Raw genomic sequence first — 21,102 nt, 5'->3', positions numbered from 1 at the left:
TATAGCTATATAAGCACTCAAAATTCCCCCATTCATCATTCTATTGTCATGAATGAGAAAATTTTCATTGTATTTATATTTATACCTTTGCCTTTTGAAAATCTACAATAATCTGCAAGGGAAATAATCCTAAATCACTTTAGGAAATGTAAGCATATATACTTTACATACACTATTGCCTACATAACTAGGCAATAGTGATTGATACATTAAAGACACCTCTCATCTGAACAAAATATCCTAATTTTCAGTAAAAATTGAACAATATGTGTCTTAGTTACTTTTTACTCCTTGTTCCGACAAAATATCAGATCAATGTTAGGGAAGGAAAGGTATATTTCTTACAGTTGTTGGAAGTTTTAGTCCATACTCAGCTCCAAGGAAGCATGGCATGGCGGAGCAGCCCTTCATGGCCTGCAAACCACAAAAGGGCAAGCAAAAGAGAGAGACATTCCTTCTTCTCGCCTACATTTATCCTGGCCCCATCCCCGGGCGGGTGGAACATTCACACCACCAATCCTAGCACTAGACAAGGAACGGATCACAAGCACTAGATTTGGTGCTGGCTATGACTGCGTGGTGCTTGGGGCAGAGCCACAAAAACACAATCCACAGCAACATGCCAATTACTAAATTTCTTGTGTTTACACTGTTTCCTTGATGACAGAGGCTATTTTTTATTTAGATGTTTATCCCATATACCTAATGTAAGCCTTCAGGTATGGCACTTAATAAAGGTCGTGTGGTTTAATTTATTCAGAGGAACACTGCAGAGATATTCATGAAATGTGGGTGCCAGGATCCAGAAATTTTAGCAAAATATGCCTCAGTGAACACATTTGCCAAAAGCAGTCAGAAGACCTAAATACAAGATGTTTTTGAACATGTCATCTTCCTCAGATTACCTGGCTAGCAACAATAACGTAACATTACGCCTCTCGATTGTGTGTTAAGGAAAATACTAAATACTTTACAAGGAAAATTGCACTTAACTTTAATTCTTGTTTTGTTGATAAGGAAGTTGAGGTTCAGAGAGTTTATGTAACATGTCAGTGAATAATGAGACGGGATTTTAAGACCAGTAATTTTATCATTATTTAATTACCTTAAGCCTATGCTATGCCATCTCTTAAAAAGCACTAACAATCTGTATGTTTTCTCATGTATAAAATTAGACAGCCTTCCATGGATATATTGTTAACCCTTGTTCTTTTTCTCTGTTTGTATATTATGTTAAAACTAAGGCTAAAAGGGAAAGAAATGAAGTGAGAAAAGGTTTCCAGTACCAGTGTTCAATTACCAGCTTTCTTCTTCACAACTACATAAATAAGGACATTTAAATACCCTAATTAATATCCATTTTTAACTCTATGCCATGTTTTTATTGCCATCCTCTCATTAAAAATCAAATGAGCATTAGCATACTGACAAGAATAATAAATGCCAACAATTCATATTCAGTTATTAAAGCTAATGGTTTTCCTATTGGAATGTAATATATGTTTCAGCTTTTTTGCCAAAAGCTCAGTGATACTTTTATCTCCAGTCGACCAATTGCACATTTAATTTAATACCTATTAAATGCAAACAGCAACTCAGAAATTGCATTAGAGTTGTTACCCGAACCATCAAGAGCCAGTAACTAGAAAGAGAAGATTAGGTAAAGGACTAATGTTAGTAACAGAAGAGCCCTGACAAGGAAATGTGTGCCTCAGCAAAAGGGGCTCAGTGTACAAAGTCAGTCGTACGACAGCCACTGGGCCCGAGAGCAAGACGGATGTCACTGCTTCTCACACACCACTAAGAAGCACTCCGAACACACATCTTTCCCAAAACCCTCCCAGTGAGTAAATCTCAGCTCAAAGTCTTATTTGGTGTAGTTTCCAATCTACATGTTATTCCCTGGCAATACAAGTTCTAGGAATTGCTAATTTGACACTTTCTTTCAAAAGGAAGGAAAAGGTTTTTTAATTTAAAATTTTTAACTTATACATAATAATCATATGTATTTGTGGAATACTCTGTGATATCCTGATACTATATATACTATATATATATATATATATATAATGTTTAAATCAAGAGAGATAGAAGATATAGTTAAGATAAATAAACATCTTATTTCTGAATAATGAAAAGTCTTTCTTCTATATTTCTGAAGTATACAGTACATTATTGTTCCCAGTATCACCCTACTATACAGTATCACACCAGTACCTCTAACTCTTATCTAAGTATATCTAACTGTTAACTGTCACTCAGTCATCCCCCCCATAGCCCTTCCTTAATTCTGTTTTCCTTGATAAGATAAATTTTAAAAGGTATAGGATTGATTTGGACATATGGAAGGCCTGGATCTGAAAAGTTTGTTAGACATGAAATTAAGAATGGTATCAAGAGTGTATTTCTTACAGTCATCAATAGATGCCTTCTTTGTCTGAATTATGCTAAATCTATACAATATCAATGCCCTTTTTTTTTTCTAAGTTTTTTGAGATAGGGTCTTGCTATGTAGTTCAGGGTTGTTGTAATCAGAGTTTGCAAGAGAAAAGATATAATATAGGACACATAATTTTAAGGATTATTGTATAATATTGACTCAAAGGGTCAAATGCAAAAGAGTCCAGGAGATCTGTCCAAATGAGAGACCCAAAGAATTTAGCTGGAGGCCTAGATCCCACAGCAGTGTCCTCCATGAGTCCAACTAGTTCATGAGGTCTACTGCTCACAGCAATGTCTCTTATGCAGGTCTGTATCAAGGATCTGCAGTAGGAAGGTCCAAAGGTCAATGATGGAAGCGAGAAAGTCTGTACCAGCAGGAGGAAGGATCTGTGTCAGCAGGCTGAGGGATCTGCACTGGAGCCAGGAAGTGATGCTCAACGTAAGGACCAGAGCTCCCTTGGAAACAACTGTAGCCATCCTCAGTGACAGTGAGGTCCCAAGGTCCAATGATGAGAACAGCCACGTTCATATGAGGAAAGCTAGTGTGACAAGCTTCTCCAGGAGAATCAACAGCATACTATTTTCCCTCCAGTTCTCTTTTCACATGGTTGGCAACAGTCCTCAAGGGGCCTTCCACACCCAGCACCACGCTGATTCAGTTCATCGAGGTGTTACAAACTGACCACTAATTGTTAATCAACCACATAGGAGGCCTTGAATTCACTATGTAGCCCAGGCTGGCCATGAACTCCCCAGCAAGCATCCTGTCCCAGCCTCCCAAGTGTTAGGATTACAGGCCTGTGCCACCACACCAGTTCAATGCCCACTTATTTTCAAGCACTAATAATAACCATTGATTTGGAGTTTGTACCTCATTATTGTACTTTTATTCCAAGTGTTTTTTTCTTTGAAATGAGCACTATCATAGTTATTAAAGTCTAGATGCCTCTTTCAGATTGAGTTTCTAGAAATGTCAATTTTTTATTTTCTAAATATTTAAAATTTCTCTTTACACATTAGTATAGCCAAACATTATGTAAATTCATGAAAAAGAACTTTTAAAAAAAGAAAATCAATGTATTAAACAAGTCATTTTCACCACAGGCACCAAATGTTGATCAAAGAACTAAGAATGTTAAGTAAGGTAACTTAATTTGGAAGTGAAGGTTTTTACAACAAGAGTATTTTTTAAACTTTTGCTTTTTAGATATTATGCAATGGCAAGTAATGAACTTATTGCTCCTCCACCCAATTCATTACCCAGGGTTGTTACACAGCTGGTTAACTTTGATAGCTGAACTTTGATATCTTCCTGGTTAACTTTGGTATCTTCCTCTGCACAACTCTGACAAAGGTAGGACTGCATACTCTTGATTTAAAATGGCGGATTCCAGCCCTCACTTTTCCTCATTTATAAAACTTACTGTTTTCAGTTCATCTGGACCCACTACACCCCCCTCCACAAAACTACTACAAAGAATGGAATTTGTGTAAATACCCAATGCTCATACACCATGAGTAACTAGGTCTTTGGTCTCTAACCTTCAAGTTTCATATCTTGAACATCAACCATGAAACTCTGACAAGCTAATTTAGTAATTTCCAACAAGAAAACCTCGAATGCAAGGTTGATTAACCTTTCTCACCTTCCCTTTCCTCATCTTTAAAAAGAGACATGGGATAAAGTTTATTTTAGGCATTTTATGATGTGTACATTTATTCAAGTCTACCTTCAAGTCCTTAGAAATTTTCTGCAGAAATATTGAACAGGATCACACACACTGAATTTGATTTTATTACAGTATATTTTAATATACAGTAAAACTCCATTTGTCAATATTTTACTTTTAACTTTCCCCTTAATAAATTATATATATATATGTATATATATATATATATATAGTCTTCTATTTTCTGCTCTTCATTAGGTTTCATAAAATAAATTAGAAATCTCTCCATTATTTCTATATATGTTAGAAGACGCTGATATGTTGTGAAGTTATCTTACTTCTTTAAATGTCTCTCAGAGGCTTGGTTCTTGGACACAGCTCTCAACGTCCTTCACTGGCATTGCATTAGTCTGTAAGGACAGCCATTGTCAGCTGTTTAACCCACATTCTGTTTCTCACTACGTAGACTAAGCAGGTGACATAGTTGTTTGCTGTCCTGTCTCTCACATCATTGGAACTATATTGTTCCAGTTACTCCTGATGTACTGCCAGAAATCACCGCATGTGTGAAGGCGGTGGAGACACCCTCCTCTCACTAAGTGCCCCTTGTCCTTATTACTATGAAACAAAGCATCACAGTGAGCCCCCTCCGTACCCCATGAATCAGTCTCTGGTGTTCGCCCAAAGTCTTTCCTTTGCTGCCTGCTTTCCCAACCGCCTTCTCCCAATCTTTGTTCTGGTTTGTGAGGTTCACTGTGCTTCCTTGTAGAAAAACCCAGATACTTTCCCTGGGCCTTTACTGCAGGTGAATTATAGGCTAAGTGGTTCTTTTGTTCCAAGAAAATGTTCCGCTACATTTTTTCCCAGATTCCTTAACGTTTTACTATACTTTCCACAAATTGCAAAAATCACTTCTGTTATAGTACTGACAGCAATTTTAACACACACAAAAACACATGCACAAATGATTTTTTTGGTCATTTCAACAGGATTAGAGGAACAATAAATGGCTCCAAATAATTAGACTGCAGCAAGCGTTTCTACCTCGTACTCTGGTGGGCAAGCAAAATGTTACACAAAAGATTAAGAGAGAGTAAAGGGTGGATGACAATTCGAGGAGGAGAAATTGCTAGAAAGTATTTACAGATATTTATACATGAAGAAATCTTCACTTACTATGAAACTGAGGGTATTTTTGATGAGAATAATATGTGAAAGAATTAGATAAAATGAATTAGACATGAGGAATAGTAGAGAAAGAAGGTGAAAATAGGCTTAATATTCCAGTCCTCTGGACACTAAAAAATTAAAAGAATTTGTGGGAAAGGAAAGATGAAGTGTGAAGTATTTATAAAATAAAGTTAATGGTACACTTTAAAGTATAGTTGTGGCAGTTTTAAGTTAATAGCAACAAAGAACCTATTACATTAATCCAAATGATCACATCTCAAGTACATCCCAGAGAATTCTTGCTAGGATGATTGTGTTCAAAGATCTGATGTGTTTGTAAGTGCCTTCAACAAAAACAAAAGAAAACAAAAAGGAGCAGAAAAAAGACAGGCATTAAAGGCTGGCTAAAATATTATGGGGTCATACTACTAAGCCCATTGCATAAGATTGAAACTCTCTATTTGAAAGCTCAAAACAGAGTTACTGCACCTCAGGTTCAAAAAACATCATTCAGCAAAGAAACAGATCTAGAGTTAAAATAAAAGTGCTGAAAAAAGAAGACATACAACTTCCCCAACCATGGTCGGGAGACAGATGCCTCCTGAAACAATGAGAGAAAATCTACTAGCTATACTAAAAACCAAAGTACAAGGTTTATAGCAGTGATTAAATAAAATTAGTTGGCTATGTGCTGTTGTAAGCGTCCTTGGTAAAGAAATCTAAAAGCGACATGACATGCTAAAGATGCATGATCTCTTACCTTTAATTCTACAGGCCCTTACCCCACCTGTCATCATGGGAGGAAACTGGGTTTTCATTTACTGTGGGTTTGCATCTGCATAATGCCATGTACCAGACACAGCTTTCTAAGTGTGTGGCGTAGAACACGTGCTGCACCAGACGTGAGGGTCTGGGAGGCTGTTCAGACTGGGAAGCAGAAGACAAGGGGAATAGAAACAGCGAGCAGGCAGCAGGAGCCACGGAGTAATCAGTCAAGGATGAGGGCACAGCCTGAGAAGGTCCAGAATCCAGAAAGCAGAGGCTCAGAGGAACAAATTGTGTTCAGCATTTCCAGGGAACACTGGTTGTTCTGGAAAATGGCATTTCTGCATTTCTGCAGATTTTTCAAACTGTCACTGTGTCATCTTTATATGAATGAAAAGTTAGCCACATTTTGTTTTTGCATTGGAGCTACCTAGAATATAACAGGGAAACAGAAACATTAACCTGAAAATACTTCAACCAGGCAGAAAATATTAAACCATTAAACAAAACAGAAGAAAAAATAGATATGCTGATTTTAAGCATATATAAGCAATTCACAGAGAAGCCCAAAAGGGGAGAGAGGTAGAAATCACCAAGAATGTCTTATTGGATGATCAAAGAGTAAGGAAAGAGAAGTCTGCAAATCAAATCTGTATATTAAATTTATATTTTGAAAGTAAAATTGCATCAGGGGAGAATTTCATAGTCTAAATGTGATATGAATTTACTGTCGATATAAAAAAGAAATCACATGGATCAACAAAGGTGCCACAGGAAAAGGAGGAAGAAAGGAGAGCCACACCTGATAGAGGGGTAGGGAGACTCCTGACCAGAATGTCCCGGGAGCCAAGAAGGTCTAAAGTTCCCACTGGCAACGGGAGAGTGATGCTTGTAAAATACAGATCAGATCATCACCAGTGCATTTTCTGAGCTCTCCCTGTGCTAAGTGCTTTTCCTCCATAAACTAATCTTTGAAATGAATTTCTGATAGAGGAATTACTATGCCAGTTTTATATCTAAGTAAAAATGAAGCTTAGAAAATGTATGAAAGTGGCCCTAGGTATCCCAAACCTAAACCCACATAAGGCACTCGTCCCTACAGGAAGAGAAGGTCTAATAAGAGGGACTAATGAGATTATCGGAAGAGCTGGCCTAAGTGCTCAGAACATGCCAAAGAGGGAAGAGAGCATAAACTTTTAGGAAACCTGTTGGGGACAACCTTGACTGACTGGTTCAATTTAGTGTTTTTTGCTAAGAAGAGCGCAGACCTAGATTTAATTCTTGCTCAATCCAATCATCTTCACAGTTCACGGACTCTAACTCTGGTCAGCTGTCATGAATGTGTGCTCATATTCACCAGGGAGCTGGGTGAGGCAGTGAATACTAATGACTCATCGCCCATCTCAGTGCACAGCTAAAGGAGGTGAAAGCCTTCCTGTGAACAGAGGTAACCGTGGCTGTCACGGTCCCTCATCTACCTTACAGGTATCTCCATGTCCCTTGATCGCAGATTCACTCTGTATGACAGCAGCCTTGGGGATTTTATAAAATGTGGATATTTAAGATATGTCCAGAGATCCTAGATTAATTCTTGGTATTGCCCAAATGCTATTACTTTTAAAATCTCCAAGCGCTGAATTATAAGTTTGAGAATCACTAATGCAGCCCAATCAAGATACGGCTGTTGCAATTGCCAATTACTGTGTAAGAAATAGGCATGATGCCAATGAAACCCGACACCGTATTTTTGGAGCAATTCTGGGAAGTTTTTCCTGGTTCTTAATAGAAGCCAAGGAAAGGTGAAGTTCCTTTCTTTTGGACATTATCATCTAAAATTGGCACATGGAACTGTAGCAGGTATGTTGGGATCCTAAAAGAAACCAGCTTTCAGGTACAGTTAGTGTTGAAGACAGCAGAATGGAAAGGTTTAAGGAAATGGGGACTTGATGGCCTCTTTGATATCTGAGTTCTGGTCTCTGGATTTCCATCTATGAGAAGTAATAAAATTCCTTATTTTGGAAACTTATGTGAGTCAGAGTTAATTATTAATGGTACTCAAATCATCCTTGCTGACCTAGGATGTGACACTAATGATTATATTTTATATTGTGTGACCAGATATTCTTGGAAGCACCTTAAATGTAACCTCAGGTTTCAATATTACTGCTCAAGATTAATTACACCATTGTTACCAACAGTTTCCAGATCTTAGAAATATATTAGAATTTATTTTATTTGGAATTTTCTCTGAAGTTGAATGAAAAATTAGAGATAAGTCATTTCTTCTGAGGTTATTCCACTATGCCCATCTAGTGCAGCCTAACACCTAAAACTTTAATAAGCAAAGTAGCCCCCAAAATTTCCTAAGTAACCTTGTGTCCTTATCATCCTGTATTTATTCAGTAAGTCAGTCAACAAACCCTAAGCATTTTCTATGAAACAGATACTCTGCTCTTGATGGAATATAGAAGTTTTAAAACATATTATCTATTCTTGAGAAGGTCACAGTTTAGAAGGAGAAACAGTTATATGAACAGATAATTGCAATAGCATAGGATTAATTATCAGAGACTACTAAGCTGATTTTACAAAACAGTGAAGGCTTTCGTTCTTTTCTTAAATCTTCAAGCATCTTAGTTTATTAAAAAATCAACATTTTTAGTAGGAAAATAGAAAAGTAAAATAAAACAGAAGCTAGGTGTTCAAAAGGAATAAAGGATGGAAATGAAATACCTCAATTGTAAAGGTAGGAACCTAATTTCAAAGAATATATAAAAGCACTGAAACTTTGATATATGGGTTATTTTAAGCATCAAGGGAAGACCTCAAAACTGAATGTTTTATACTTCTGTTCTATTTGAAGCAAAGGGCACTAACGAAATTGCCTATTCAAGAAGTCATCAATAAGAGCAAAATATCCCTATATCCTTAGTTATCAATTTTCCACATCAATCACCTGTTTTGTAAAAAAGCTAGCACTACTCTGTAATGTTTTTCCCATTCCCCAGAAATTTTGGTTTGCATAATATGGCTTCAGAAACAACTGTCAAAAAGGGATTTGATGATACCCAAGATTTCTAAAACTGACTAAACAAAACACTTGGTGGAAATGAATTTTTAGAAACTCTGATTTTTTCTACTTTTTTCTGACATAATAGGAAAAATATTGACCATGGGAAAGAAATAATAGGTTGTATTTGGTTTTAGGATGCTTTTTCTTGTTCTTTAAAATGCATTTCTATATCTACTATATGAAATAAAATCTTCAGTCAGTTTATAAAGATATTTCATCAGATGCTTGATTCTGAGCAATGTTATACACATGTTTTAATAGTAGTTAATTTTAAATATCCTGCCCAAGTTTCAAGTTTGATATTATTAGGAACATAGCATATTGAATATATCATTTGTTTATTTTACCTATCCTTAAAATATAAGTAAATTAAATTGATTGGATGCCACTTAAAAAAGTACTTAACATTGTACTCCCAAAATATGTTTTGTCTAAGGAGTATATGCCCCATTAGTAAGTATGATTATTAAAAAGTATCTGAGAAACTCCAAGTACAAATATATTTTCCTGAAATATTTTCTCCTTCCTAAAGTCATAAGTCTGAACCTTTAGAAAAACCAAAACAGGATTTATGCTTTGGGCCTGATAAGGATGATTTGCAATTATCCAAGTCCATCCTCAGAGTACCTGGATTGATATTCAGGTCTTGAGGAGTGTAGCAGGACTCTACAAGCCAGACTATTGAAGTTGTACTAAATTTCTTTTATCTGGAAGATTCAATTAAGGTTTATGACAAATCCAATAAATGCAGGAAATAAACTCCATTCTGGAACTGTCAAAAAAAAAAAAAAAAAAAAAAAGAGTGTTGGGAGCCGCGGCCGAGCCCGGTCGCCTTACTTGGCAGACGTGAGGCCTGTAAAAAAGGCAAAGCCTGAGCTAAATTACCCCTCCCATCGAGTGAGCCAAGTTGGCGCCTGCTTCCTGCCCCCTGATTGCCCTGGCGACTTAAACAACCCGCTCTGTAAGATAGTCTGCCTAGCAACAACTGATGTTAGCCAATCAGCCCGCATCGCGCGCTTTGAACTGATTGGCCACTGTTACCCTATAAAAGTAAATGCCTCTCCCGCCACGAGCAAGAGAAGCACAGAGAGAGATAGAGAAAGTCCACCGGCGAGAGAGGGCTGGTGGCAGAGAGGAGGCCTCGCGGGGCCCACGCAGAGACAAATAAAGGCAAGGTTGCACACCGCCAGACTTTGTCGTGTGTCTTTCCTGCCGGCCGGGAGCGACCCCGACATCTGGTGGCCCGTACGGGGATCTGATCACTCCCCTCGATGGTGTGCAACGCTCCAGCGTGGTGCTGCCGGACAGGTGAGTGGGGGATAAACCTGGGCTCTGGGTGGCGCGCACCTACAGGGCTTTTAGACTCCCCTCAGGCTCACGCGTAGGTGACGGGTTCTCTAAGTCACACGCGGTGAGTTACAGCCCTCAGAGGTTGAGGATGGGTAATTTACCGAGCACGGAGGCACAGCCCTTGGTAAAGGCCCTTAGGAAGCTTTTAAAAGCTAGAGACCTCAGGGTAGGTCAAAAAACACTGGAACTATTCATAGCAGAGGTAGATAGGGTGGCTCCCTGGTTTTTACCCACAGGGCATTTAAACCTGCCGTCATGGGAGAAGTTAGGCGAGGACCTCGCCTCGGCGGAATTGGGAGGCGATATTTCGCCGGCTATTCGCCCCCTGTGGGAAATGATACATGCGTGCCTTGAAGGGGAGGGAAAGGGGTTCCCGTCGGCAGTTAGAGACGCGGAAATCATGGACGCACGCAAGGCTTTTGAGCAGGCAAAATCGAAATGCTCTCGGGAGGGATCCGTCCAGGGGGAGAAGATCCAGAAAAAGATAGAGGACACCCAAGCTCTGGAGTCCTCCGACTCAGATAGCGAGGAGAAACTAGAAGGTGGGGCAAAAAGCCGAGAGGCCCAAAACCCCTATGCCGAGTTGCGCCGCGAATTGTGTGCGTGCGCCGCTCGAAAAAAGCAGAGAGAGGAGAAAGGACCCCCGAGCGCTCTCTGGCGGGGAGGAGATAGAGAGCCATCCGCTCCGCCCTGGAGCTCTTTTCCAGAAGCGGTTCACCGCCGAGAGGCCGCTACAGGGGACCCTCCCTTCTCTCAGCCGGCACAGGAAGTGACGCCCCGTTCCACTCTGTCGCGACCGCCGTCCTATGACGTCGCGCTGCGGGGCGGACGGTATTTTCATGGGCGGTTATGGAAGGGTGAACGATGGTCCAGAGGGGATCCACCGATGCAAGGACTAGATTACGGTCCTTATGGAGTATACCCTGTGCAAATGGCCCCAGGCAAAGGGCGCAATGTTGGGGAACCGTTTAAAATAAAACAGATTAGAAAATTAAAAAGCGCTGTCACGACCTTCGGGCCCACAGCTCCTTATACCATAGCTATGCTAGAAAATCTTGCCTCCCAGCCTCTTACACCGGGTGATTGGATGCAGCTGGCCAAGGCATGCCTTCCTTCGGGTAGTTATCTTGATTGGCGAGCATGGTACGCAGAGTTCTCTGCCGAGCAGGCTGAGAGAAACGCTGGTCGAGAAACGGGAGCTGGGGATTTAGCTCAGCGGCATAAGCGCCTGCCTTGTAAGCAGGCAATCGCGAGTTCGATCCCTGGTACCGATAAAAAAAAAATAAAATAAAATAAAATAAATAAAATAAAATAAAAAACAAAAAGGGGGAGTAAGCCAAGGCCTGCCTCCAAAGGCGCGGTTATCTATGGCATGACAATGGATGGGCCCGGATCCGGTGGTTAGCTGGAACCGAGGCGCGGTTTGTGTTTTTCCGCAGGAACCGGGGCGAGAACCACTGTGGGTCCCAGAGAGGTTGACGCGACAAGTCCCTCGACTGAAGATCAGGCCTGTTCCACCAGAGGCCAACCGCAGACCCAACAACAAGATGAGCCCTAAAAGAACTGCAGGACAATCCCTTTTTGGGGGCCTGGAACGGCTTGCTCCCCTATATTTTACCATTGTTAGGTCCCCTGTGCTCCTTGCTTCTGCTCTTACTTGTAGGACCATTCTTGCTCTGATGGGTTACATCATTTATTAATGGGCGCCTTGCGGCGGCCCGGCGTCAAGTACGCCTGGTTGCCCATGCGGCCCTGGCAGCAGCCCGTGATGGGCACAATGACCCCCAGGCTTACGCATGGCTCGCTCGACTGGCCTACGACCGGGTCTAGATGTGGCGGGTCTTCCGCACTCCTTCCCTATTGACACCACACAGCAGGGTAGGTGAGTCAATGACGGGTAAGAGCGTGCCTCCCCAGCACGACTCGACCTAAGCCAGGCCCTACCCCATACTGCACGAAAGCCGCTGGATTACTAGAATCTGCCCAGATCTAGATGTCTCTCCGAGGGGATCACACGGAGGGGCATGAGTGCATGCCTATGTGCATCCAGGTTCCGTCCAGTTCACTCCTGGCCCTGGAAAAAGGACGAGGGTCTCAAGGCCTTGGTGGACCTGGGGACGGCCGACCAGGGTCCAAGCCAAGGGCCTACGGTGGGCCTCAACACAGGGCATAAGCCTCTGCACTCAATCCAGGGCGGGCTGCGATGCATACATTCATTCAAAGTAAATAAAATAGGGGGAGATGTTGGGAGCCGCGGCCGAGCCCGGTCGCCTTACTTGGCAGACGTGAGGCCTGTAAAAAAGGCAAAGCCTGAGCTAAATTACCCCTCCCATCGAGTGAGCCAAGTTGGCGCCTGCTTCCTGCCCCCTGATTGCCCTGGCGACTTAAACAACCCGCTCTGTAAGATAGTCTGCCTAGCAACAACTGATGTTAGCCAATCAGCCCGCATCGCGCGCTTTGAACTGATTGGCCACTGTTACCCTATAAAAGTAAATGCCTCTCCCGCCACGAGCAAGAGAAGCACAGAGAGAGATAGAGAAAGTCCACCGGCGAGAGAGGGCTGGTGGCAGAGAGGAGGCCTCGCGGGGCCCACGCGGAGACAAATAAAGGCAAGGTTGCACACCGCCAGACTTTGTCGTGTGTCTTTCCTGCCGGCCGGGAGCGACACCGACAAAAGAGCACAGGCTAAGCTGGATAAAGGAGTCTTGGGCATGCCTGACACTGGTCAGATTTCATTATCGGGTGATGGTCCCGGCCAGTGGAAGGACTCAACTACTGATTGACAGCATACTGGGGCCTTTTGGTGTGGGAACAGTGCAAATGGTACCTTTCCAGGGGTGACGAGTGCAACTCTATCGTCATGCACAGCTCACTTCATACATCTCTGTATATTTTCATTCTTTAGACTAAAGGTCACCTCATGGCTTCTTTCATACTGCACATAAAGTGTACCCTACTCTGACTTCATAGTACAGGGAAAATGGGTTTTGTCTTGCTTTGCTTTATTTATTTTTTTTAATTTAAATTTTTGATTTGCTTTAAAAAGAGTCTTGAAACTACATTTTAAAAACTTACAACTCTTAAGAATAACTTTTAATAATATTTTCAAATTAAACTTTTTATTTTTTTTGCCTTACTTAATAATTATTTTAATAAATGATGTTGCTTTATCTCTCTTTTCTTTTAATAAATTATTTGAAGTATAAACCTATTTTCTGAACCATTAAAAATATTCCCAATATTACCTTTCCAAAGACAGACAGACAGACAGACAAACAGACAGACAGATACACACACACACACACACACACACACACACACACTGACTTCTGGGATCAATACTCTTAGAGTAAGAAAAACCATGCATCTCGTAAATATTCAAATACTGCCTTTGAACACTGAGGCTGGCCAAAAAAAACTATTTTATTGATTCTCATATTGTTTATATACTTGTTTAAAAATTTATGTCAAAACAATCAAAATACAATCAGAATATTTTATACTTCATTAAATATTTCTGCTGTCCTTATGGGGTTTACAGAAAGAGAATTAAAATATTAAAATTAAAATTTATTTTAGGAGTCAAGTAACTATTAAAGGTTTTTAATAGTCACTACTTGGATGATGACCTACACTGCAACTACCAGTGAACAACTTGCAGGCCTGTGGCACATCCATAATACTTGAAAGGCCGAGACCTTTAACCTCCTTTCTGCCCCCAGTCCTCAAGAACTAAATAGAAAATTGCCCATTTCTCATAAAAGTTTGGGAAAGTATCACTTTTCTAGGCATATACAGGAAAATTTTATTGTGATATCTAGTGATGATTACATGCAATATACCTTATAAACTAAAATTACAAGTAACCAAATGAATAAATAAAAAAAAGTAAAAGTAAATGAATGAAAAAGAAGTCAAAAATCAGGCTGGATATCCAGCTGTAATATTTCCCTAACTCTTTCATCAATCAAGGGGTTGATTAAAATATTCATTTGTGTTCACTTTAAAATTATATGAGAGTCACTATTTTCTTTTAAGTTTCTCTTGTATGAGAAACCCAAAGTATAATTTTTTTATTTTGAAGATAATAAGACCAAATAAAACAAAACAGAATAGAGCCAATCAAAATAAAATAATGAACACAACATAAGACTTCAAGACAATATGAAATCAACAATGGCTACCATAATGCCTCTTGATAGCTTCAAAATAGCTGCATATCCCATCAGACAAAATACAATCAAACAAGACAATTTTGAGAGTCACTATTTTCTTAAAAGCTATTTCCTACCAGCGTCTCGGAAGATGCCCTGAAATACTCAGTATGCCCACTCTCATCATTACCCTGCACTGCCGGGTGCACCTCTAAAACTGCCTAAGCCAGCAGGCCTCCTCCTTGCTCCAGGAGCAAATCTCAGGAGCCAAAAGAACCCTAAATGTGCTGACTCCACCTTGGTTTCTTGGGGGTTTTTTTCTTCCTGTTTCTTTGTGGATTTTTCGTTGTGCTCTTCAGGCTTGGATGATAATAACTATTCTGTGTCGGTCAGAGCACTGATTAAGACGCTGACTGTACCACAGTTGTGAGCTCTAATTCATTCAGAAGAAATTTTGTGCTTACAGCTCTGAGATAGGGCAGATGAACTTGAGATCTGTGGTTGACACTGTAAATCAGAAGCTAGAGGCCTCTGCCTATGTGTCCACAGATAGATAAGCTTTTACCTCTAAAAGGCATGAATAAATTATAGCTCTTCTTCCTTAAAACTTTTTAAAGTTCCTCCAACTGAGTTTTCCTATGTCAAAGTCCATTCACATAAATAAAATCAGTCTTTAGATGTTAGCTTATAAGCTTTCTCTAAAGGTAAACAAAAACAAGGCTTTTCTATAGCTTATGATTGTACATGGTAAAATAAAAATTATTACTTTGTTTTCATAATGTTTATATAACTTCTTATTCTGGTTTACTAATTAAATAAGTTTATCATTACCCCTAGAAATGTTTAACAAAAATATAATTTTTGTTTAACAAGTTAAATCATTCTGATAAACTTTTCATCAATAATAAAATATTATAGTATAAAATTTTAAAACATAATTTCCATGATCCATAAGTAGCTAAAAACTTATAGCTAACATTATACTTGGTTAGTAAGTAATTCTTAGGATAGATACAAAATTCTTGTATAAAACACTAAAATATTACTAATTTAGATTTATAATTTTTACTCATTTTCATAGCCTATAGAATATCTTTGATTCTTATGAAATGCTCCTTTTTTATTAGTTTAAATTATGAAAGCCATGAGTATAGCTGTAGAAAATTATGTTATTCATATTCATGAGTTTGTTGGTTTGGTAAAATTTGTGGATATTGTTATGATTTGTCTAAATGTGCTCCCAAAGCCTCTTGTGGTTGTAGAATTTTTTCAGAGATGGCTGAATCTAGACTGTGGGATTGTTTCATAGTGCAATGCTGGAATTAAGGGTACTGGGATTAAGGATAGCTGATTGCTGGATTAGTCCACTGATTGGATTGGCACTAATTCTGGTAGGCTGGATGCAATGTAAGGGACAGAAAGAGGCTTGTCTTGCTCTCTCTGTTGCTTTTGCTGTCTTCCACTGCCACGAACGGCTGCCTCTCTGCCATGTGCCACTTTGCCTTGGAGCCAGCTGATTATAGCTGAAACTCCTAAAATGTGCACTAAATAACCCTTTCCTCCTTTAACGTTGGGTATTGTTTTGTCTCAGCAACAAGAACAAAGTCACTAAGGCAGATATGATCATTTCAACAAAGCACCATCTCTACGTCTATCCCAGCTCTTTCTTTTAAATCAAATTTAGTTACATTTGTGAAAAATTATCACCAACACAGGCTGCTGAGATGACAGTAGGGGCAATAGTAATATAATACACCTGTGTACGTGCTACTGCTTTTCAAAGGGACCAGAATCTCACTTGGTTCCACATGCTGAAGGACAGTAACACAAGACAAAATTTGAGGGAGAATAGAAAGTTATAAAAAATTTTAAAGCAAGTAAATTTTATTTACCTTGGTTTATAATACCTACATGTGAGAAGAAACCTTAAAATGTTGTAAGAGTTTGATGAGTCCACATAGTTTTGATGAGGAGATAATAAATAACTATAGGACTGACTCATAAAAATGTATAACCAAGCATTATATATCAGAGCAAAGCAAAAATTAGATTTTCTCTCTGTTAAAATGATAAATTGGTATTAGACCTTTAAGAAAAGCTAGTAAAGTGTTCTATATTTTACCCTTAATTATACTCATTAGCATAAATGCTATGTTTTATCAGAATAACCCTGTATGTTTTGGGTCGACTTTATTATAAACCTGCCATTGTCTTAAAAACTCAAGAAAATCAAATACTTTATTTGTGAATGACTAAGGTCTCATTAAAAATCTATTATATTATTCTGGTTAATTTTAAAATATTTTATAGTTATTATGACTACTTAGGCAACTTTTGCCAGTCTTCATGATTATATCTCAATTTGATAACTGTTTTTCAGTAGCTCATGATTTCACCTTCCAAAGATCAGATAAAAACTTTAGAATATTTTTCCCCTTAATTAAAAAATCATAAAAAAAATTTTTAAAATTAGCAGGATATATTATAGTCACTTTTTAAATTTCCTATTAACTTGATTTGAAGTCCTGTAATACTCCCACTATCTTGTTTTGACTGATTAGATTCTATTCCGTTCTGTATGATAGTATCAAGTTTGAGGGTATAGTCAACTACTTTGAAGGCAATAAGATTCACTATGATGCCTGGTTTGACTATTATCTCCTTTGGAAGTCCTGTATTATTTACAATGTTTAGGTTTTATTGGTCTTGTTCTCTACTGTTTTGTTCAACTTTTTAATGAGATAGACAATTCTTTTTAAGGAAGCAAGAGGCATTATGGTAACCATTGTTGATAACCTTGTACTCTGTTTTTACATCATGTGCTATGTCTATCCTTGGTTTTGACTGACAGCTTTGTTTTGCCATATTTGACTTTATTCTCTTACAAAAAAAAAGTAACAAGAACTAAGGAGTAATAAAACCCAAAATGTGTAAATTTTGTTGTAAAAAAGAGAGGGGAAAAAGTGCTCTAACAGATACAACTGCAAGTGTGTTTAGGGGTGTTAAATAGATGACCATATTAATGTTTTTGGTTGGATCATTGAACACAACTGTTTGCAGTCTCACTGTTTGAATGTCCACTTTGTATGCTTTGTTACTGTGACTTGAGCAACTATCTCTAAGAAGATAATATGTAATCTATTAACTGGTGATTTCTTACTGATTTTGTTTTGTAGTTCTGTATTACTTATACCCTTACACCACTTTGTTTTGTTTTTTCTCTTTTTCCTTTTAAATAAATTTTTTTTTAAAAATTAGAATAAACAAATATTGTAAAAAATTTCTGGATATCCCTTATACCTAAAATAATCTTAGAAATTTCTCCAAGGGTCCCCGGAGAAGCACAAACATTTGAAATTTTATCTTATAAAAAAGAGTAATGCTAAAAATATTGATGTCTTCCATACAGTATTTTTTAATTAGCTCAACTAATTGTAAGAGAAACATTATCAAGTCAGAAGACAAACTCAGCTTCCCCTGGGCTAAGTATATGAGATGTGATAAAAGTACACAGTAAATGTTTACATTTTTAAAATTACAGTATAATTATTTCAGTAGAAGACACATTGCTATTAAAACCCCTCAGAAGATCCTCCCTTTTTCAAACACATCTCCCATCATTCCTTACACTTCCTGAAGTAGTTCCACATGTCCTCTTTCCTGGGGGTCTTTAGTCACATAGTTGTGGCTCTCTGGATGTCCTGAGTTGACTGAAAACATTTTTTCATGGTCATTCTAGCTTTAAGGAAGAGCCAGAAGTAGCACAATTGCAGACACTGGGAATAAGGTTGATGAGAACATGCTGTAATGTTTTTATAGTCCTGCCTCTTCTATGGTTGGCAGGTAGCAGCAGTATTCACCAAAAATTTTTTTATCATACCTTGTGAAGAAGACATTCATACAGAGGACTTCCAGAATTGCTCCAGAAATTGGCAACAACTGGGTAAATATGTACAAAGGGAAGGGGATGGGTTCTAAGGTATATTAATGGTAATGCATCTTTTATGTAATAAATTGCTTTGATTTAAACATTCACTGTATATTTTGATCATCGCAAACATAATAGGCAACTGTTACTAAGATAAATATTTCAGAAAGTGTATATTTTATGGAAAGACCACTAATATTCTTTAATGTGCTCACTCTCCATAGTATATTCTTGCACTTGGGTAAACACTGATGAAATCCTTATGACTTTATTATTCATCATACTCTAAAAGCAAATTTTACTTCCCTCCATTCTTTTGTTATTTGCTATTGTAATAAGATTAACCATGCTCTTCAACCTTTGTCACCCAAAAGTTACTTCTGTTTTCTGTCATATTTGCTTGAAGATTCTTCTACAAACTAGAATTTGTGCCTTCAGTAAAAAAGGCATTCTTGGAACTTCATAGCGAATACTCTCCTTGTGGTCTAATTACTGAGAATGTAAAAAACAGTCTTGACTATCATCTTCAGACTGACTCACTTGAACTTACTCACTTGAACTCACTTGAACAATTTCAAATCAGTGGACAGCGAGGATTTCCAGAACATCTTTTAATCTTAGAAGGTGACTTTCTGAAAACAGAGCTGACCTAAATAAAAGCTAATTACATAGGGCCAAATGAACTGATAAGGGAAATTTAATCATGATTATTAGCTTAAGATATTATTGGTATTATGTTAACTTCTCAGTTGTTTAGATACATGAGCTTTCTTTTCCTTCTTAATCTATTTATAATCCTCAGTTATATTATTTTAAAGTGAAGTGAAACCATTTCAGTAGTATCTGATTTTCACTGACCTTTGAGAATTCAGAAATACTTGTGCTGATTCTCCTTGGGTTGCCATTAATAATTATTTGCATGATTCTATAATTTGTCTTCCTCTTTTGAAGGATAACCTTGAAAAATAAACTATGCTTCAAAGATCATTCCTTAAATGTCATATTTGGAACTCTTAATTATATGCAACATGTCCATTGTTAGGAAAAAAGGATTGGTCCTATATGTAGAGTCAATATCAACAAAGCTGACCCAGGAAAATTAAACCAGTGTCTTGGTTACATTTCTCTTGTTTTCTTTTCCTTTTTTTTTTATTTAAAGAAATATTAAACAAAACAAAAAATAGGTAGAAATAGTACATACATTCAGAGAAAAAAAAAAGAAATCACTAGTTGATGTTGTCGTTTTACAAATAGTTGTTTAAGGTACAAAAATGGAACATGTAAAGTGGGAATTCAAACAGAGAGACTGCAAAAAGTTCTAATCAACTGTCCAACAAAAACCTAGTTAACATGGTTGTCAATCCTATACATTTAAACATACATGCAGTTATCCATATCTTCATTTTTGTTTAGATTAAACAAACTAAAGCAAGTTAAAATCATTTTGAACAAAGAATAATAGTATTGCTGGATTTCACTTCATGACACTCCATGATCAGCACTGAGTACTGTAGTGTCTTCTTTTTAAAACTGAATTTAAAGAAAGACTAAAAAAACAGAAAATGGGTAGTAATAATACATATTTTCAAAGAAAAATAAACAGTAAGAAATCACTAGTTGATGATTACAGATTGTCTTCTTACAAATAGTTATTCAAGATACTAAATTGGAGCATATAAAATGGGGATTCAAACAGTGAGACTGCAACCAGTTCTGTTCAACTATCCAACAAAAACTCAGAAATATGGTTATCAATCCTCTACGCTTAAACATATATGCAATTACCCATATCTTCAATTATGTTGACTTTCAATAAACCCAAGCAGGCTAATATCACTCTGAACAAAGAATAACACTGTTGCTGGGTTTCACATTATGACACTCCAGGATCAGCACTGGGTATTTTAGTGTCTCCTTTTCTTCAAAGTATCTGTTCATTTCATCAATTGTCATAAAATCAGTTCTCATAAACTGTTGATAGATTCTACACATGAATGGGTCTTAACATGCATTTTTTTTTTTAATTTTGAAAGTAGCAATTGTGCAACAGCGTAAGACAGAACAAAGCCAATCGAGACAATGCTGTGAAATTGGTACAGGATTTCACAGTAGGATACTGGGATAGTAGTACTAAGTACTATGGTATATCACTTTAATTTAACACTATTTTTGAATAAAATGAATTGAGAATACTGAATAGAGCAAAAGAATATAACCAAAAGTGAAAACAACCTATGCCTTCAAACAGAAGATAGAAGGAAATCCCCCATATTTGCTATACTGCTTATGGTTATCCTCCCAAGAGATGTTGAAATATCTATCCCCTGTAGGTAAGGGGGGAGGGGGCAGGTGGGAGAAGGGTGCTTGATTTTCAGCTCCCGTGGAAGTTGGTTCACAGGTAATGGTTCTCCTCCAGGCCCAAACTGCAGGTGCTTATCAAGAGGGAGGGTGAATAAGTTGCTCGAATCCCTCCATGGCCAGAACTCTGGAGCTCTGTTCTCCTCCTGGCCCGCGTTGCAGATGCTTAACGACAGGGCGGGTGAATAGGCT

The sequence above is a fragment of the Cavia porcellus genome, unplaced genomic scaffold, assembly GCF_034190915.1.
Source record: "Cavia porcellus strain 051 isolate PalLab524CR breed Dunkin Hartley unplaced genomic scaffold, mCavPor4.1 scaffold_1, whole genome shotgun sequence".
Classification (NCBI taxonomy): domain Eukaryota; kingdom Metazoa; phylum Chordata; class Mammalia; order Rodentia; family Caviidae; genus Cavia; species Cavia porcellus.
This window is presented reverse-complemented; position numbering follows the sequence as displayed.